We start from the raw sequence: 20677 nt of genomic DNA on the forward strand, positions 1-20677 counted from the left end.
TTTAGGGGTAGGGTTAGCTGAAGGGGTAGTGTTAGGGGTAGGGTTAGGAGTATGGTAGGGGTCGGGGTTGGGTTAGGGTTTAGGGTTAGGGTTTGGGTTTAGTGGTTAAGGTTAGGGTTTAGTGTTTAGGGTTTCGGGATTAGGGTTAGAGGTTAGGGTTGAGGGTTTAGTGTTAATGTTAGGGTTTACGGTTTAAGGATTAGGGTTTAGGGTTAGGCTCAGGGTAGGGTTAGGGTTAGGGTAAGTGTTAGGGGTTAGGGTTAGGATTAGGGGTTAAGGTTTAAGGTTTAAGGTTAGGGCTTAGGGTTTAGGGTTACGGTTGGACCCCAGTAGGCCAGCAGGACCGATGCGCCGGCTGTGCGGCGAGTGGAGGAGTGGGACGATTGGGGGCGCTGGCGAGCAGAAGTATGGTATCCCGCGTTTTCACGCAGGGGACCTTTGAACACCACTAGAGACTCGGAGGGCCCTGCCCATTCTCCCGCCCTGAATGGCCGGCGGCGCCCCTAGCGGCCTGGGTCGTGGCGGGGTGGCAGTGTGAGTCTGACACTGCAGTTTGGGGGTCCCCAATGCCATGCGTTGCAGCACAAGGGCCCTTGGGAGGGGCCCCTGGGGCCGTCCTAGGGTTACTGTTAGCACCCAGGAGTCCGGTAGACATGATCCGCCAGCTGTGCGGTAGCGGAGGGCCAGGCCGAGGTGAGGGCGCTGGCGAGCTGGGGCGTGGGCCCATGCATTTTGGCGCGGGGGCCTTGGAAGGTCGCCTGGGGATTGGATGGCCCTGCCGGTTCTCCCGCCCTGAATGGCCAGAGGCGACCCTAGCGACCCGGGTCGTGGCGGGGCGGCACGGTGAGTATGGCGCTGGGGCTCGGGGGTCCCAAATCCCTGGCGTTGCTGCGCCAGGCCTCTTGGGAGGTTCCCCTTGGGGACCAACCTAAGGTTAGGGTTAGTCCCCAGGAGGCTGGAGGCCTGATCCGCTGGCTGTTTGGTGAGCAGAGGGGCGGGTCGAGGTGAGGGCGCTGGTGAGCGGGAGCATTGGCCCAAGCATTTTGGTGCGTGGGCCCTTAGATGTTCACCGGGACTCGGAGGGCCCTGCCCATTCTCCCGCCCTGAATGACCGGTGGTGCCCCTAGTGGCCTGGGTGCCAGCGGGGTGGCAGGGTGAGTCCGGCGCTGGGGCTTGGGGGTCATCAATCCCCGGTGTTGCGGCGACAGGCCCCTTGGGAGGGGCCCCTCAGGGGCCAACCTAGGGTTAGGTTTAGCCCCCAGGAGCCCGGCAGGCCCAATCCGCCTGCTGAGCGGCAAGCAGAGGGGCGGGCCGAGGTGAGTGAGCTGGAGAGCGGGAGCGTGGGCCCAAGCGTTTTGGAGGGGGGGCCTTCGAAGTTCACCTGGGCTTGGAGGGCCCTGACCATTCTCTCACCTGGATGACCGGCAGTGCCCCTAGCGGCCCGGGTGATGGCGGGGCGGCAGGGTGAGTCCGGTGCTGAGGCTAGGGCTTCCCTATACCCGACGTTGCAGTGCCAGGCCCCTTGGAAGGGCCCCTCTGGGGCCGATGTAGGGTTAGAATTAGCCCTCAGGAGGCCGGCAGGCCCAATCCACCGTCTTGAGGCAAATGGAGTCGCGGTCCTAGGTGAGGGCGCTGGCGAGCGGAGCGTGGGCCCCAGCGTTTTGGTGCTGGGGGCCTTCAAAGTTCACCGGGGCTCAGAGGGCCTTGCCTGTTCTCCCGCCCAAAACGACCGGTGGCGCCCTAGCACCACTGGTGTCAGCGGGGCAGCAGGGTGACTCCAGCATTAGGACTCGAGGGTCCCCAATCCCCGGCGTTGTGGCGGCAGGCCCCTTCAGAGGGGCCCCTCTGGGGCCGACCTAGGATTAGAGTTAGCCCCCAGGAGGCCGGTAGGCCTGATCTGCCAGCTGTGCAGAGAGCGGAGGGGCAGGCTGAGGTGAGGGCGCTGGCGAGCTCCAGCGTGGGCCCCAGCGTTTTGGCGCGGATGGCCTTCAAAATCACCGGAGTCTCGAGGGCCCTGCCCATTCTCCCACCCTGAAGGACCAGCGACTCCCCAGCGGGCCCGATGTTGATGGGTTGGCAGGATGAGTCCGGCGCTGCGGCTCAGGTGTCCCCAATCCCCGCGTTGGTCACCAGTCCCCTTGGGAGGGGCCCCTCTGGGACCAACCTAGGGTTAGGGTTAGCCCCCAGGAGGCCGGCAGGCCCCATACACCAGCTGTGCAGCGAGCAGAGGGGCGGGCCTTGGTGAGGGCACTGGCGAGCTGGAAGGTGGTACACAAAGTTTTGGCACCGGGGGCCCTCGAATGTCGCTGGGGACTCGGAGGGCCCTGCCCGTTCTCCCGCCCTGAATGAGTGGCGGCTCCCCTAGCAACCCGAGTGGTGGCGGCGCTGCAGGGTGGGTCTGGTGCTGAGGCTCGGGGGTCCCCAATGCCAGGCGTTGCGGCACCAGGCCCCTTGGGCGGGGCCCCTTGGGGGCCGAACTAGGGTAAAGGTTAGCTCCTGGAGGCCGGCAGGCACGATCCACAGTCTGGGGCGAATGGAGGCGTGGTCGAAGATCAGGGTGCTGGCGAGCAGGAGAGTGGGCCCCAGCGTTTTGGCACTGGGGGCCTTCGAAGGTCCCCGGGGCAGGGAGGGCCCTGCCCGTTCTCCCGCCCTGAATGATTGGCGGTACCCTAGCGGCCTGGGTGTGGGCGGGGCGGAACGGTGAGTCCAGCGTTGTGACTCGGGGGTCTCCAATCCCTGGCGTTCAGCGGCAGTCCCTTTGGGAGGGGCCCCTTGGGGGCCGAACTAGGGTTAGGGTTATCCCCCAGGAGGCCGGCAGGCTAGATCAACCGGCTCTGTGGTGAATGGGGGGGTGGGCCAAGGTGAGGTCGCTGGCGAACGGAAGCGTGGGCCCCAACATTTTGGCTCGGTGGGCTTTCGAATGTCGCAGGGGGCTCGGAGGGCCCTGCTCGTTCTCCCGCCATGAAGGACCGGTGACGCCCCTAGCTCCCCGGGTGGCAGCGGGGTGGCAGGGTCAGTCCTGCACTGGTGCTTGGGTTTCCCCAATCCCCAGCGTTGCGGCGTCAGGCCCCTTGGGAGGGGCACCTCGGGGACTGTCCTAGGGTTAGGTTAACCCCCAGGAGGCCAGCAGTCCGTATCCGCAGGCTGTGCAGTAAGCGGAGGAGGGATTGACCGTGGTAGGGCGCAGTTGAGCGGTAGCGTGGTACCCAGTGTTTTGGCGTGTGGGGCCTTCTTATTTCACCGGAGGCTCGGAGGGCCCTGCCGGTTATCCCGCTCTGAATGCCCGGAAGCGCTCCTAGCGGCCCGCGTGGCGGCGGGGCAGCAGGGTGAGCCCGGCGCTGGGGCTTGCGGGTCCCCAATCCCTGCCATTACAGCACCAAGCCTCTTGGGAGGGGCCAATCTGGGGCCCATCTAGGGTTACCTTTAGCCCCTAGGAGCCCAGGAGGCCGGATCCGCCAGCTCTGTGGCTAGAGGGGGAGCGGGCCTAGGTGAGGGCGCTGTAGAGCGGGAGCATGGGCTTCAGCGTTTTGGCGCGGGGGACCTATAAATGTCGCCGGGGGCTCAGAGGGCCCTGCCCGTTCCCCCACCCTGAATGACCGGTGGCGCCCCAAGTGGCCCAGGTGGCGGCGGAGGGGCAGTTGAGTACATCGCTGGGTCTTGGGGGTCCTCAATCTCTGGCATTGTGGCGCCAGGCCTTTTGGGAGTGCCCTTCGGGGGACGACCTAGGATTAGGGTTAGCCCCCAGGAGGCCGGCAGGCCCCATAAGATGGCTGTGGGGCGAGCAGAGGGGTGGGCTGAGGTGAGGGCGCTGGGGAGCGAGATTGTGGGCCCCTGCATTTTGGCGCTGGAGGCTTCAAATATCTCCGGTTTCTCCAGGGCCCTGTCCCTTCTCCCACCCTGAAGGACCGGCGGCGCCCCTAGCGGCCTGAGTGGCAGCGTTGTGGGAGGGTGAGTCTGGCTCTGGGGCTTGGGGTTCCATATCCCTGGCGTAGTGGCACCAAAACCCTTGGGAGGGGCCCCTGGGGGGCCGACCTAGGGTTAGGGTTAGCCCCCAGGAGACCGTCAGGCCCAACCGCACACTGTGCGGCGAGCTGAGGTGCAGCCCGAGGTGAAGGCGCTGGGGAGCGGGAGCGTGGGCACCAGCGTTTTGGCACAGGGAGCCTTTGAAGGTCACGGGGGACTCAGAAGGCCCTGCCCTTCTCTCGCCCTCTATGACCCGCGGCGCCCGTAGCGGCCCAGGTGGGGACAGTGCGGCAGGGTGAGTCCGGCTCTGGGGCTCTGAGTCACCAATCCCCAGCATTGCAGAGCCAGGCCGCTTGGCATGTCCCCTCAGGGCCCACCTAGGGTTTTGGTTAGCTGCCAGGAGCCCGGCAGGCCCATCCACCGGCTCTGAAGCAAGCGGTGGGGTGGGCCTAGGTGAGGGCGCTGGCGAGCAGGATCCTGGGAGCCAACGTTTTTGCGCGGGGAGCCTTCAAAGGTCAGCGTGGGCTCGGAGGGCCCTGCCCGATCTCTTGCCCTGATTGACCGGCGAGGCCTCTAGTGGCTCGGGTGGCTGAAGGGCAGCAGGGTGAGTGCGGCACATGAGCTCGGGGTCCCCATCCCCACCGTTGCGACGCCAGGCCCCTTGGGAAGTGCCCCTCGGTGGCCGACCTATGGTTAGGGTTAGCCTCCAGGAGCCCCGCAGGCCCGATACACCACCTGTGCGTTGAGCGGAGAGTTGGGCCGAGGTGAGGGTGCGGGTGAACATGAGCCTGGGCCCAAGCGTTTTGGTTCGGTGCGCCTTCGAAGGTCGGCAGGGGTTCGGAGGGCCCTGCCAGTTCTCCCACCCTGAATGAATGGCGGCGCCCCTAGCGGCCTGTGTGGGTTGGGGTGGCAGCGTGCATCCGGCGCTGGGGCTTGGGGGCTCCCAATCCCTGGCGTTGCGGCGCCAGGCCCCTTAGGAAGGGACCTTCAGGGGCTGTCCTAGGGTTAGGGTTAGCTCCCAGGAGGCCGGCAGGCCCGAGTCGCTGGCTCTGCGAAGAGCGGAGGTGCGGGCCGAGTTGAGGGTGATGCAGAGCGGGAGCGTGGTCCCCAGCGTTTTGGCGCCCTGGGCCTTCGACTGTTGCCATGGCTCAAAGGGCCCTGCCCGTTCTCCTGCCCTGAAGAACCAGCGGCGCCCTTAGCAGCTCCCTTGGCGGTGGAGCGGCAGGGTGAGTCCATGCTGCGGCTCGGGGATCCCCAATCCCCAGCGTTGCGGGGCCAGGCCTCTTGGGAGGGGCTCCTCGTGGGCGGACCTAGGTTTAGAGTTAGCACCCAGGAGGCCAGCAGGCCCAATCCTCTGGCTGGGCGGCGAGAGGTGGGCGGCCCGAGGTAAAGGCGCTGGCGATCGGGAGCGTGGGCCCCTGCATTTTGGCGCAGGAGGCTTCAAATATCGCCGGTTTCTCCAGGGCCCTGTCCCTTCTCCCGCCCTGAATGACGGGCGGCGCCACTAGCGGCCCGAGTGGCGACGTTGCGGCAGGGTGAGTCTGGCTCTGGGTCTTGGGGTCCCTGATCCCCAGCGTAGCGGCACCAGGACCCTTGGGAGGGGCCCCTGGGTGGCTGACCTAGGGTTAGGGTTAGCACCCAGGAGGCCGGCAGGTGGGATCCGGCCACTGTCCGGGGAGCGGAGGGCGGGGCCGAGGTGAGGGCGTTGGGGAGCGGGAGCGTGGGCACCAGCGTTTTGGCACGGGGAGCCTTTGAAGGCCACCGGGGGCTCGGAAGGCCCTGCCCCTTCTCTCGCCCTGAATGACCCGCAGTGCTCCTAGCGGCCCGGGTGGCGGCGTTGCGGTAGGGTGAGTGTGGCTCTGGGGCTTGAGGTTCCCGATCCCCGGCGAAGTGGCACCAGGACCCTTGGGAGGGGCCCCTGGGTGGCCGACCTAGGGTTAGGGTTAGCACCCGGGAGGCCGGCAGGCGGGATCCGCCCGCTGTGCGTGGAGCGGAGGGGTGGGCCGAGGTGAGGGCGCTGGCGAGCAAGAGCCTGGGCCCAAGCGTTTTGGCACCGGGGGCCTTCGAATGTCTCCAGGGACTCGGCGGGCCCTGCCCATTCTCCTCCCTGAATGACCGGCGGCGCCCCTAGCAGCCCAGGTGGCGACGGGGCGGCATGTAAGTCCGGGCATAGGGCTCGGGGGTCCCCAGTCCACCGCGTTGCGGCGCCAGGCCCCTTGGGAGGGGCCCCTCGGAGGCTGACCTAGGGTTAGGTTTAGCCCCTAGGATGCCGGCAGGCCCTATTCGCCAGCTGTGTGGAGACTGGAGTGGCGGACCGAGGTGAGGGCACTGGTGAGCGGGAGCGTGGGCCCGGGTGTTTTGGCGCGGGGGGCCTTTGAAGGTGGCCGTGTCTTGGAGGGCCCTGCCCGTGCTCCCGCCCTGAATGAACGGCACCACCCCAAGCCCCCGGGTGGCGGCTGGGTGGCAGGGTGAGTCCAGTGCTGAGGCTCGGGGGTCCCCAATCCCCAGCGTTGCGGCGCCAGATCCCTTGGGAGGGGCCCCACGGGGGTCGATCTAGGGTTACGGTTAGCCCCCAGGAGGCCGGTGGACCCGATCTGCGGCTGTGCGGCACGCGGAGGGTTGGGCCGAGGTGAGGGCGCTGGCGAGACTGAGCATGAGCCCAAGCGTTTTAGTGCGGGGGCCTTCGAAGGTCGGTGGGGGCTCGGAGGGACCTGCCCGTTCTCCCGCTCTGAATGACCGGCGGGGCCCCTAGAGGCTCCGGTGCCTGAAGGGCAGCAGGGTGAGACCGGCACTTGGGTTGGGGTCCCCATTCCCGGCGTTGTGGCGCCAGGCCACTTGGGAAGGGCCCCTCCGTGGCCGACCTACAGTTAGGGTTAGCCCCCAGGAGGCCAGCAGGCCCGATACACCGCCTGTGCGTCGAGCGGAGAGTTGGGCCGAGGTGAGGGTGCTGGTGAACATGAGCCCGGGCCCAAGCGTTTTGGTTCGGGGCGCCTTCGAAGGTCGGCGGGGGTTCGAAGGGCCCTGCCCGTTCTCCCACCCTGAATGAATGGCGGCGCCCCTAGCAGCACGTGTGGGGCAGGGCGGCAGGGTGCATCCAGCGCTGGGGCTTGGGGGTTCCCAATCCCCGGCGTTGCAGCGCCAGGCCCCTTAGGAAGAGACCCTCGGGGCAGTCCTAGGGTTAGGGTTAGCGCCCACGAGGCCGGCAGGCCCGATCCGCCGGCTGTGCAAGAAGTGGAGGTGCGGGCCGAGTTGAGGGTGCTGGTGAACGTGAGCGTGGGCCCAAGCATTTTGATTCGGGGCGCCTTGGAGCATGGGCGGGGGTTCGGAGGGCCCTGCCCTTTCTCCCACCCTGAATGAACAGCGGCGCCCCCAGCAGCCCGGGTGGGGAGGGGCGACAGGGTGCATCCTTTGCTGGGGCTTGGGGGTCCCCAATCCCCGGCGATGGGGCGCCAGGCCCCTTGGGAGAGGCCTCTCGGGGGCAACCTAGGTTTAGGTTTAGCCCCCAGGAGGCCGGCAGGCCCTATTCGCCAGCTGTGTGGAGAGTGGGGTGGCGGACGGAGGTGAGGGCGCTGGTGAGTGGGAGGGTGGGTCTGCCGTTTTTGTGCGGGGGGGGGCTTCGAAGGTCACCGTGTCTCGGAGGTCCCTGCCCGTTCTCCTGTCCTGATGGACCGGTGGTCCCCTAGCGACTTGGGTGGCTGAAGGGCAGCAGGGTGAGTCTGGCACTTGGGCACGGGGTCCCCATCCCCAGCATTGTGTCACCAGGACCCTTGGGAAGGGCCCCTCGGGGGCCGTCCTAGGGTTAGGGTTAGCGCCCAGGAGGCCGGCAGGCCCGAGTCGCCGGCTGTGCGAGGAGCGGAGTTGCGGGTCGAGTTGAGGGTGCTGGTGAACATGAGCGTGGGCCCAAGTGTTTTGATTCGGGGCGACTTCGAGCATAGGCGGGGGTTCGGATGGCCGTGCCCCTTCTCCCACCCTGAATGAATGGCAGCGCCCCTGCAGCCCGTGAGGGGAGGGGCGACAGGGTGCATCAGGCACTGGGGCTTGGGGGTCCCCAATCCCCAGCGATGCCGCGCCAGGCCCCTTGGGAGAGGCTGCTCGGGGGCAACCTAGGGTTAAGTTTAGCCCCCAGGAGGCCGGCAGGCCCTATTCCCAGCTGTGTGGAGAGTGGAGTGGTGGATGGAGGTGAGGGCGCTGGTGAGTGGGAGGGTGGGTCTGCCGTTTTTGCACGGGGGGCCTCCGGAGGTCACCATGTCTCGGAGGGCCCTGCCTGTTCTCCCGCCCTGAATGATCGGCAACACCCAAAGCCCCCGGGTGACGGCTGGGCGGCAGGGTGAGTCAGGTGCTGAGGTTCGGGGTCCCCAATCCCGGCGTTGCTGCGCCAAGGCCCTTGGGAGTGGTCCTTTGGGGATCGATCTAGGGATATAGTTAGCCCCCAGGAGGCAGGTGGACACGATCAGAGACTGAGCGTTACGCGGAGGGTTGGGATGAGGTGAGGGCACTGGCGAGACTGAGCATGAGCCCACGCTTTTTAGTGCGGGGGCTTTCGAAGCTCAGCGGGGCCTCAGAGAGACCTGCCCATTCTCCCGCTCTGAATGACCGGCGGGGCCCCTAGCGGCTCGGGTGGCTGAAGGGGAGCAGGGTGAGTCCAGCACTTGGGCTCGGGGTCCCCATTCCCGGCGTTGTGGCGCTAGGCCACTTGGGAAGTGCCCCTCGGGGGCTGACCTATGGTTAGGGTTAGCTCCCAGGAGGCCGGCAGGCCCTGGGCCTTCGAATGTTGCCATGACTTGAAGGGCCCTGCCTGTTCTCCTGCCCTGAATAACCAGCGGCGCCCTTAGCGGCTCCTTTGGCGGTGGGGCGGCACGGGGAGTCCCGCGCTGCGGCTCGGGGATCCCCAATCCCCAGCGTTGCGGGGCCAGGCCCCTTGGGAGGGGCTCGTAGGGGGTCGACCTAGGGTTAGAGTTAGCACTCAGGAGGCTGCAGGCCCGTTCCTCTGGCTGGGCAGCGAGAGGTGCGCGGGCCAAGGTAAGGGCTCTGGGAGCGGGAGCGTGGGCCCCTATATTTTGCCGGGAGGCTTCAAAAGTCCCTGGTTTCTCCAGGGCCCTGTCAGTTCTCCTGCCCTGAATGACCCGCGGCGCCCCATCGGTCTGGGTGGCGACAGTGGGGCAGGGTGAGTCGGGTTCTGGGGCTCTGAGTCACCAATTCCCAGCGTTGCAGAGCCAGGCCCCTTGGGATGTGCCCCACGGGGCCGACCTGGGGTTTTGGTTAGCCCCAGGAGCTTGGCAGACCCTATCCACCGGCTCTGAATCAAGTGGAGGGGCGGGCCGAGGTGAGGGCGCTGGGAGCAGGAGCATGGGAGCCAAGGTTTTCGCGCGGGGGGCCTTCAAAAGTCAGCGGGGGCTTGGAGGTCCCTGCCCCTTCTCCTGTCCTGATTGACCGGTGGTCCCCTAGCGGCTTGGGTGGCTGAAGGGCAGCAGGGTGAGTCCGGCACTTGGGCACGGGGTCCCCCTCCCCAGCATTGAGTCGCCAGGACCCTTGGGAAGGGCCCCTCGGGGGCCAACCTATGGTTAGGGTTGGCCCCCAGGAGCCCCGCAGGCTCGATACACCACCTGTGCATCTAGCGGAGAGTTGGGCCAAGGAGAGGGTGCTGGTGAACGTGAGCCAGGGCCCAAGGGTTTTGATTCCGGGCGCCTTCGAAGGTCGGCGGGGGTTCGGAGGGCCCTGCCCGCTCTCCCAACCTGAATGAATGGCGGCGCCCCTAGCGGCCCGTGTGGGGCGGTGCAGCAGCGTGCGTCTGGCACTGGGACTTGGGGGTCCACAATCCCCGGCATTGCAGCGCCAGGCCCCTTAGGAAGGGATCCTCAGGGGCCGTCCTAGGGTTAGGGTTAGCTCCCAGGAGGCCAGCAGGCCCTAGTCGCCAGCTGTGTGAGGAGCAGAGGTGCGGGCCGAGTTGAGGGTGCTGGTGAACGTGAGCGTGGGCCCAAGCGTTTTGATTCGGGGCGCCTTGGAGCATAGGCGGGGGTTCGGAGGGCCCTGCCCCTTCTCCCACCCTGAATGAACGGCGGCGCCCCTAGCGGCCCGAGTGGGGAGGGGCAACAGGGTGCATCCGGCGCTGGGGCTTGGGGGTCCCCAATCCCCGGTGATGCGGCACCAGGCCCCTTGGGAGAGGCCCCTCGGGGGCAACCTAGGGTACGGTTTAGCTCCCAGGAGGCTGGCAGGCCCTATTCGCCAGCTGTGTGGAGAGTGCAGTGGCGGACGGAGGTGAGGGCGCTGCTGAGTGGAAGGGTGGGTCTGCCGTTTTTGCGCTGGGGGCCCTTCGAAGGTCGCCGTGTCTCCGAGGGCCCTGCCTGTTCTCCCGCCCTGAATGATCGGCAGCACCCCAAGCCCCCGGGTGGTGGCTGGGCGGCAGGGTGAGTCAGGTGCTGAGTTTCGGGGTCCCCAATCCCCGGCATTGCTGCGCCAAGCCCCTTGGGAGTGGACCTTTGGGGATCGATCTAGGGTTATGGTTAGCCCCCAGGAGGTCAGTGGACCCAATCAGCGGCTGTGCGGCACGCGGAGGGTTGGGACGAGGTGAGGGCACTGGCGAGACTGAGCATGAGCCCAAGCTTTTTAGTGCGGGGGGCCGTCGAAGGTCGGCAGGGCCGCAGAGGGACCTGCCCGTTCTCCCACTCTGAATGACCGGCGGGGCCCCTAGCGGCTCGGGTGGCTGAAGGGCAGGAGGGTGAGTCCAGCACTTGGGCTCGGGTTCCCCATCCCCGGCGTTGTGGCGCCAGGCCACTTGGGAAGGGCCCCTCGGGGGGCCGACCTACCCTTAGGGTTAACCCCAGGCGGCCGGCAGGCCCGATACACCACCTGTGCGTCGAGCGGAGAGTTGGGCCGAGGTGAGGGTGCTGGTGAACATGAGCCTGGGCCCAAGCGTTTCGGTTCAGGGCGCCTTCGAAGGTCGGTGGGGGTTCGGAGGGCCCTGGCAGTTCTCCCACCCTGAATGAATGGCGGCGCCCCTAGCGGCCCGTGTGAGGCGGGGCGCCAGGGTGCATCCGGCACTGGGTCTTGGGGGTCCCCAATCCCCGGCGTTGCGATGCCAGGCCCCTTGGGAAGGGCCCCTCGGGGGCCGACCTATGGTTAGGGTTAGCTCCCAGGAGGCCGGCAGGCCCTGGGCCTTCGAATGTTGCCATGGCTCGAAGGGCCCTGCCTGTTCTCCTGCCCTGAATAACCAGTGGCGCCCTTAGCGGCTCCGTTGGCGGTGGGGCGCCAGGGGGAGTCCTGCGCTGTGGCTCGGGGATCCCCAATCCGCAGCGTTGCGGGGCAGGCCCCTTGGGAGGGGCTCGTAGGGGGCCGACCTAGGGTTAGAGTTAGCACTCAGGAGGCGGCAGGCCCAATCCTCTGGCTGGGCGGCGAGAGGTGCGCGGGCCGAGGTAAAGGCTCTGGCGAGCCGGAGCCTGGGCCCCTGCATTTTGGTGGGAGGCTTCAAAAGTCGCTGGTTTCTCCAGGGCCCTGTCCATTCTCCCGCCCTGAATGACCGGTGGCGCCCCTAGCGGCCCGGGTGGGGACAGTGCGGCAGGGTGAGTCGGGTTCTGGGGCTCTGAGTCACCAATCCCCAGCGTTGCAGAGCCAGGCCCCTTGGGATGTGCCCCACGGGGCCGACCTAGGGTTTTGGTTAGCCCCAGGAGCTTGGCAGGCCCTATCCACCGGCTCTGAATCAAGTGGAGGGGCGGGCCGAGTTGAGGGCGCTGGGAGCAGGAGCATGGGAGCCAAGGTTTTTGCGCGGGGGGCCTTCAAAAGTCAGCGGGGGATTGGAGGTCCCTGCCCCTTCTCCTGTCCTGATTGACCGGTGGTCCTCTAGCGGCTTGGGTGGCTGAAGGGCAGCAGGGTGAGTCCGGCACTTGGGCACCGGGTCCCCCTCCGCAGCATTGAGTCGCAAGGACCCTTGGGAAGGCCCCTCGGGGGCCAACCTATGGTTAGGGTTGGCCCCCAGGAGCCCCGCAGGCTCGATACACCACCTGTGCATCGAGCGGAGAGTTGGGCCAAGGAGAGGGTGCTGGTGAACGTGAGCCAGGGCCCAAGGGTTTTGGTTCCGGGCGCCTTCGAAGGTCGGCGGGGGTTCGGAGGGCCCTGCCCGTTCTCCCAACCTGAATGAATGGCGGCGCCCCTAGCGGCCCGTGTGGGGCGGGGCGGCAGCGTGCGTCAGGCGCTGGGACTTGGGGGTCCACAATCTCAGGCCTTGCAGCTCCAGGCTCCTTGGGAGGGGCCCATTGGGGGCCGACCTAGGTTTAGGGTTAGCCCCCAGGAACCTGGCAGGCCTCATTCGCTGGCTGTGCTGTGAGCAGAGCCGCGCGCCGAGGTGAGGGCGCTGGCGTACGGGGGTGTGGGCAAAGCCTTTTGGCGCGGGGGGGCCTTCGAAAGTCCCTGGGGGCTCGGAAGGCCTTGCCCGTTCTCCCAACCTGAATGACCGGCGATGCCCCTAGTGGCCCGGGTTGCGGTGGGGCGGCATGGTAAGTCCAGCGCTGGGGCATGGGGGTCCCCAATACTCGGCGTTGGGGCGCCAGGCCCCTTGGGAAGGGCCCTCGGTGTCCGAACCAGCGTTAGTGTTAGCCCCCAAGAGGCCGGCAGACCTGATCCGCCAGCTGTGTAGCGAGCAGTGGGGCAGGCCGAGGTGAGGGCACTGTAGAGCGGGAGCGTGGGCCCAAGCGTTTTGGCGTGGGGGCATTCGAAAGTCACCGGGGGTTCAGAGCGCACTTCCGGTTCTACTGCGCTGAAAGCCCGACGGTGCACCTAGCGGCTCGGGTTGCAGAGGGGCGGCAGGGTGAGTCCAGTGCTGGGGCTTGGGAATCCCCAATCCCTGGCGTTTCGGCACCAGACCCCTTGGGAAGGGCCCCTCGGGCCTGACTTAGGGTTTGGGTTAGCCTCCAGGAGGCCAGCAGGCTGGATCTGCCAGCTGTGCAGCGAGTGGATGGTCGGGCGGAGGTGAGATTGCTGGCGAGCGGGAGCGTGGGCCCAAGCGTTTTGGCGTGGGGGGGGTTCAAAGGTCGCCGGGGACTCGGAGGGCCCTGCCCGATCTCCCTCCCTGAATGAGGACGTTGCCCCTAGCGGGCCGGGTCGCAGTGAGGCGGTAGGGTGAGTCCGGCGCTGGGGCTCGGGAGTCCCCAATCCCCGGCATGGCGGTGCCAGGCCCCTTGGGAGGGGCCCCTTGGGTGCCGACCTAGGCTTAGAGTTATCCCCCTGGAGGCCAGCAGCCCCGATCTGCCCGCTGTATGGCGAGTGATGTGGCGGGCTGGAGTGAGGGTTCTGGCGAGCGGGAGCGTGGGCCTGAGTGTTTTCGCACGGGGGCCTTCGAAGGTCGCCATTGGCTCGGAGGGCCCTGCCGGTTCTCCTGCCCTTAATGACCGGCGGGGACCCTAGTGGCCCGGGTGGCAGCGGGGCGGGAGGGTGAGTCTGGCAATGGGGCTCGGGGGACACGAAACCCCGGCGTTGTGGCGCCAGGCACCTTGGGAGAGGCCCCTCGGGGGCTGACTTAGGTTTAGGGTTAGCCCCCAGGAGGCCGGCAGGCCCGATCCGCTGGCTGTGCGGCGAGTGGAGGGGCGGGCCGAGGTGAGGGCGTTGGCGAGTGGGAGCATGGGCCCAAGTATTTTGGCAAGGGTGGCCTTCGAAGGTCGCCGGGGGCTCGGAGGGCCCTGCCCGTTCTCCCGCCCTGAATGACTGGCAGCGCCCCTAACGGCCCGGGTGGAGGCAGGGTGGTAGGGCGGCTCCAGAGCTGGGGATCTGGGGTCCCCAATCCCCGGCGTGGTGGCGCCAGGCCCATTGGGAGGGGCCCCTCGGGGGCTGATGTAGGGTTTGGGTTAGCCCCCAGGAAGCTGGCAGGCCCGATCCGCCACATGTGTGGTGTGCGGAGGGGCTGGCCTAGGTGAGGGCGCTGGCGAGCTGGACCGTGGGCCCAAGCGTTTTGGTGCGGGGGACTTCAAATGTCGCCCGGGGCTCTGAGGGCCCTGCCCGTTCTCCCACCTGAATGAGGACAGCGCCCCGAGTGTGCCAGGTCACGGCGCGGTGGCAGGGTGAGACTGCCGCCGGGGCTCGGGGGTCCCCGAGCCCCAGCATGGCAGAGCCAGGCCCCTTGGGAGGGGCCCCTCGGGCACCGACGTAGGGTTTGTGTTAGCTCCAGGAGGCCGGCAGGACCTATCCGTAGGCTGTACTGCGAGCCGAAGGACGGGTCGACGTGAATGCACTGGCGAGTGGGAGCGTGGGCCCAAGCGTTTTGGCGAGAGGGTTTCGAAGATTGCCGGGGGCTCGGAGAGCCCTGCCTGTTCTAACGCCCTGAATGAACGGCGGCGCCCCTAGCGGCCCGGGTGGCGGCGGGGCGGCAGGGTGAGTCAGGCGAGGGGGCTTGGGGGACCCCAATCCCAGGCGTGGTGGCGCCAGGCACCTTGGGAGGGGCCCCTTGGGGGCCAAGCTAGGTTTAGGGTTAGCCCCCAGGAGGCCGGCAGGCCCTTTCCGCCAGCTGTGTGACGAGCGGAGGATGGGCCGAGGTGAGGGCACTGGCGAACGGGAGCTTGGGCCCAATCGTTTTGGCACGGGGGGCCTTCGAAGGTTGCCGGGGGCTCGGAGGGCCCTGCCCGATATCCCGCCCTGAATGAGGAAGGCGCCCCTAGCGGGCCGGGTCGCAGTGGGGCGGCAGGGTGAGTTCGGCCCTGGTGCTCGGGGGTCCCCAATCCCTGGCGTGGCAGCACCAGGCCCCTTGGGAGGGGCCCCTCGTGAGCCGACCTAGGGTTAGGGTTAGCCCAAAGGAGGACGGCAGGCCCCATCCACCGGCTGAGCGGATTACGGAGTGGTGGGCCAAGGTGAGGGCTCTGGCGAGCAGGAGCGTGGTCCCAGGCGTTTTGGCACAGGGGCCTTCGAAGTTCGAGGGTGGCTCGGAAGGCTCTGCATGTTCTCCAGCCCGGAATGACCGGCGGCGCCCCTAGCGGCCCGGGTGGCGGCGCAGTGGCAGGGTGCATCTGGTGTTGTGGCTCGGGGGTCCCCAATCCCCGGCGTGGCAGTGCCAGACCCCTTGGGACGGTCCCCTCTGAGACCGACCTAGGGTTCGGGTTAGCCCCCAGGAGAATGGCAGGCCCGATCCGCCAGCTGTGCAGAGAGTGGAGGGACGGGCCGAAGTGAGGGCGCTGGTGAGTGGTAGCGTTGGCCCAAGCGTTTTGGTGCAGGAGGCCTTGGACATTCCCCGGGGGCTCGGAGGGCCCTGCCCATTCTCCCGACCCATGAGGACATTGCTCCTAGCAGGCTGGGTCGTGGAGGGGCAGCAGGGTGAGCCCGCAGCAAGTGCTCGCGGGTCCCCAATCCCCGGCATGGCGGCGCCAGGCACTTGGGAGTGGTCCCTCGGGGGCCGACCTAGGGTAGGGTTAGCCTAAAGGATGCCAGCAGGCCCGATCTGCCGTATGTGCGGTGAGCGGAGGGGCTAGCCGAGGTGACGGCGGTGGCGAACAGGAGCGTAGGCCCAAGCGTTTTGGCGCAGATGGCCTTTGAAGGTCACCCAGGGCTCGGAGGGCCCTGCCCATTCTCCCGCCCTGAATGACCGGCGCCGCCCCAAGCAGCCCGGGTGGCGGAGGGGCGGTAGGTTGAGTTGGGCCCTGGGGCTCGGGGGTCCCCAATCCCCGACATTGAGGCGCCAAGCCCCTTGGGAGGGGCCCCTCGGGTCCGACCTAGGGTTAGGGTTAGCCCCCAGGAGGCTGGCAGGCACAATCCGCCAGCTGTGTGGCAAGCGGAGGGGCAGGCCGAGGGGCAGGCGCTGGAGAGCGGGAGCATAGTCCCAAGCGTTTTGGCGCGGGGGGCCTTCGAAGTTTGCCAGGGGCTCGGAGGGCCCTACCCGTTCTCCCGCTCTGAATGAGCTGTGGCACCCCTAGTGGCCCGGATGATGGCGGGGCAGCAGCGTGAGTTTGGCTCTGGGGCTCCGTGTCCCCAATCCCTGTATTGTGGCACCAGGCCCCTTGGGAGGGGCCCATCGGGGGTCGACCAAGAGTTAGGGTTAGCACCCAGGAGGCCGGCAGGCCCGATCCACCGGCTGTGTGACGAGTGGAGGGGCGGGCCGAGGTGAGGGCGCTGGCGAGCGGGAGCGTGGACCCAAGCGTTTTGGTGTGGGGGTCCTTCGAAGGTCGCAGGTGGCTCGGAAGGGCTTGCCCGTTCTGCCACCCTGAATGACCAGCGGCACCCCTAGCAGCCCGGTGGCGTCGCGGCGGCCGTGTGAGTCCGGCGCTGGGGCTTGGGGGTCCCAATCCCTGGCGTTGGGCAGCCAGGCCCCTTGGGAGATTCCCTCGGGGGTCGACCTAGGGTTAGGGTTATCCCCGAAGAGCCTGTTAGGCCCGATCTGCCAGCTGTGCAGCGAGTGGAGGGGTGGGCTGAGGTGAGGGCGTTGGTGAGCGAGAGCGTGGACCCAAGCATTTTGGCGCAGGTTGCCTTCGAAGATCACCAGGGGATCGGAGGGCCCTGCCCGTTCTCGCTCCCTGAATGACCGGCGGTGCCCCTAGCAGCCCGGGTGGCGGCGGGGTGACACGGTGAGTCCGGCGGTGGGGCTCGGGGGTCCCCAATCCCAGGCATTGTGGTGCCAGGCCCCTTCGGACAGGCCCCTCAGGGGCCCACCTAGGGCATATTGGTAGCCCCCAGGAGGAGGGCAGGCTTCATCCGCCAGCTCTCCGGCAAGCGGAGGGGCGGGCCGAGGTGAGGGCGCTGAGGGGCGGGAGCGTGGGCTCAAGCGTTTTGGATGGGGAGGCCTTCGAATGTCGCCGCGGGCTCGGAGGGCCCTGTCCGTTCTCCCGCCCTGAATGACCAGTGGCACCCCTAGCGGACCGGGTGTCAGTGGGGCGGCAGGGTGAGTCCGGCGCTGGGGCTCGGGGGTCCCCAATCCCCGGCGTTGCGGCGCCAGGCCCGTTGGGAGGGGCAGCTCCGGGCCTGTCCTAGGGTAAGGGTGAGCCCCCAGGAGGCCGGCAGTTCTGATCCAGCAGCTGTGAGGTGAGCGGAGGGGCGGGCCGAGGTAATGGTGCTGGCGAGCGGGAGCATGGGCCAAAGGGTTTTGGCGCGGGGTGCATTCGAAAGTCGCTGGGGACTTGGAGGGCCCTGCCCGTTCTCCCACCCTGAATGACCGGCGGAGCCCCTAGCAGCTCGGGTGGCAGTTGAGCCGCAGGGTGAGTCCGGCGCTGGGGCTCGGGGGTCTGAATCCCTGACGTTGTGGGCCAGGCCCCTTGGGAAGGGCCCCTCGGGGGCCGACATAGTGTTAGGGTTAGCCCCAAATATGCTGGCAGGCCTGATCCCCTGGCTGCGTGGCGATCAGAGGGGTGGGCCGAGGTGAAGCGTTGGTGAGCGGGAGCGTGGGCCCAAGCGTTTTGGCGCGGGGAGCCTTTGAAGTTCGCCGGGGGCTCGGAGGGACCTACCCATTCTCCCGCCTTGAATGACCGGCGGCGCCCCTAGTGGGCCGGGTGGCGGCGGGGCGGCACGGTGTGTTCGGAGCTCGGGTTCAGGGGTTCGCAATCCCTGCGTTGCGAGGCCAGGCCCCTTGGGAGGGGCTCCTTGGGGACCAACCTAGGGTTAGGGTTAGCCCCCTGGAGGCCGGCAGCCCCAATCCACCATCTGTGCAGCGAGTGGAGGGGCAGGCCGAGCTGAGGGCACAGGCAAGCATGATCGTGGGCCCAAGCGGTTTGGCGCGGGGTGCCTTCGAAGGTCATCCGGGGCTTAGAAGGCCCTGCCTGTTCTCACACCCTGAATGATCAGTGGCGCCGCTAGAGGCCTGGGTGTTGGCGGGGCGGCAAGGTGAGTCTGGTGCTGCGGCTCGGGGGTCAGCAATCAGACACGTTGTGGCGCCAGGCCCCATCGTACGAGCCCCTCCGGGGCCAACCTAGGGTTAGGGTTAGCCCCCAGGAGGCCGGCAGGCCCGATCCGCCAGGTGTGGGGCGAGGGGAAGGGCGGGCCGAAGTGAGGGCACTGGCAAATGGGACCGTGGGCCCAAGCATTTTGGCACGGGGCTCCTTCGAATGTCATCGTGGGCTAGGAGAGCCCCGCTTGTTCTCCCGCTCTGAATGACCGGCGGTGCCCCTAGAGGTCCGGGTGGTGGCGGGACAGCAAGGTGAGTCCTGGCTGGGGCTCGGGGGTCCCAATCTCCGGCTTTGCCATGCCAGACCCCTTGGGAGGGGCCCCTCGGGAGCCGACCTAGGGTTAGTGTCAGCCCCCAGGAGGCCAGCAGGCCCGATCCGCCAGTTGTGCGGCGAGCGGAGGGGCACAGAGGTGAAGGCGCTGGCGAGCCGGAGCGTGGGCCCAAGCGTTTTGGCTTGGTGGGCCTTCGAAGGATGACAGGGACTCGGAGGGCCCTGTCCCTTCTCCCGCACTGAATATCCTGTGGCGCCCCTAGCAGCCGGGTGGCGGCGGGGCGGCAGGATGAGTCCAGCGCTGGGGCTCGGGGGTTCGCAATCCCCGGTGTTGCGCCGCCAGGCTCCTTGGAATGGACCACTCGGGGGCTGACCTAGGGTTAGGGTTAGCCCCCAGGAAGCCGGCAGGCCCGATCTGCCGGCTGTGCGGCGAGCAGAGGGGCGGGCCGAAGTGAGGGCACTGACTAGCGGGAGCGTGGGCCCAAGCGTTTTGGCGCGGGGGGCCTTCGAAGGTCTCTGGTGGCTCGGAGGGCCCTTCACGTTCCTCCGCCCTGAATGACCGGTGGCGCCCCTACTGGCCCGGGTGGCGGCGGGGTGGCAGGTTGAGTCCAACGCTGGGGCTCTGGGGTCCCCAATCCCCGGTGTTGTGGCGCCAGGCCCCTTGGGAGGTGCCCCTCCGGGGCCGACCTAGGCTTAGGGTTAACCCCCAGGAGGCTGGTAGGCCCGATCCGCCAGCTGTGTGGCGAACGGAGGGACGGGCCGATGTGAGGGCGCTGGAGAGAGTGAGCCCGGGCCCAAGCGTTTTGGTGCAGGGGACCTTCGAAAGTTGCCAGGGGCTCGGAGGGCCCTGCCCGTTCTCCTGCCCTGAGTGACCAGTGGCGCCCATAGTGGCCCGGGTGGCGGCGGTCCGGCAGGGTGAGTCTGACACTGGGGCTCAGGGGTCCCCAATCCCCGGCGTTGCGGCTCTAGGCCCCTTGGGAGGGGCTCCTCGGGAGCTGACCTAGGATTAGGATTAGCCCCCAGGAGGCCGGCAGGCCCGATCCGCCAGTTGTGTGGCGAGTGGAGGGACGGGCCGAGGTGAGGGCGCTGGCGAGCGGGAGTGTGGGCTGAAACATTTTGGCGGAGGTACCTTTGAAGGTCGCCTGGGGCTTGGAGGGCCCTGCCCGTTCTCATGCCCTGAATGACCGGCGGCGCCGCTAGCGGCCCGGGTGTTGGTGGGGCAGCACAGTGAGTCCAGCGCTGCAGCTCGGGGTTCAGCAATCAGAGACGTGGCGCCAGGCCCCATCGGATGAGCCCCTCGAGGGCCGACCTAGGTTTAGGGTTAGCCCCCAGGGGGCCAGAGGCCCGATCCGCCGGCTGCGCAGCGAGCGGAGGGGCAGGCCGAGGTGTGGGCGCTGGAGAGCGGGAGCGTGTGCCCAAGCGTTTTGCCGTGGGGGTCCTTCAAAGGTGGCCGGGGGCTCGAAAATCCCTTCCCATTCTTCCACCCTGAATGAGCGGCGGCGCCCCTAGCGGCCAGGGTAGTGGCAGGGCGGCAGGTTGAGTCTAACGCTGGGGCTCTGTGGTCCCAAATCCCCGGCTTTGCGGCGCCAGGCCCCTTGGGAGGGGCCCCTCGGGGGCCGCCCTAGTGATAGTGTTAGCCCACAGGAGGCCGGCAGGCCCGATCCGCCGGCTGTCAGGGGAGTGGAGGGGCAGGCCGAGATGAGGGCGCTGGCGAGAAGGAGCGTGGGCCCAAGCGTTTTGGCATGGGGGGCTTCAAAGGTCACAGAAGGCTCGGAGGGCCCTGCCCATTCTCCTGCCCTGAATGACGCGCGGCGCCCCTAGCGGACTGGGTGGCTGGGTGGTGGCAAGTTGAGTCCGGCACAGGGGCTCGGGGGCACCCCATCCATGGCGTTGCGGTACCCGGCCTCTTCGGCGCCGACCTAGGGTTAGGGTTAGTGCACAGGAGGCTGGCAGGCTTGATCCACCAGCTGTGGGGCGAGTGGAGGGGCAGGCCGAGGTGAGGGCGCTGGAGAGCGGGAGCGTGGGCCAGAGCATTTTGGCTTTGGCTCGGGGTGCCTTCAAAGGTCACAGGTGACTCGGAGGGTCCTGCCCATTCTGTTGCCCTGAAGGACTGGCGACGCCCCTAGTGCCCCACGTGGTGGTGGGGTGGCAGGGTGCGTCCGGCACTGGGACTTGGGGGTCCACAATCCCTGGCATGTGGCGCCAGGCCACTTGGGAGGGGCCATTTGAGGGCGACCAAGGGATAGGGTTAGCCCCCAGGAAGCCAGCAGGCCTGATCCGCCAGCTCTGCAGCGAGCTTAGGGGTGGGCCGAGGTTAGGGTGCTGGCGAGCAGGAGGGTGGGAGCCAGAGTTTTTGCATGGGGGGCCTTTGAAGGTCGCAGGCAGATCGGAGGGCCCTGCCCGTTCTCACTTCCTGAATGACTGGCAACGACCCTAGCGCCCTGCGAGCTTGGGGGTGGCAGAGTGAGTACAGCACTGGGGCTGGGGGTCCCAAATCCCCGGCATGGAGGTGCCAGGCTCCTTGGGAGGGGCACCTCAGGGGCCGACCTAGGGTAAGCGTTAGCCCCCAGGAGTGCAGCAGGCCTGTTCCCCCAGCTCTGCGG

The sequence above is a fragment of the Ursus americanus genome, chromosome 22 (genome assembly GCF_024610735.1).
Source record: "Ursus americanus isolate L20-20 chromosome 22, mUrsAme1.1.p, whole genome shotgun sequence".
Lineage (NCBI taxonomy): Eukaryota > Metazoa > Chordata > Mammalia > Carnivora > Ursidae > Ursus > Ursus americanus.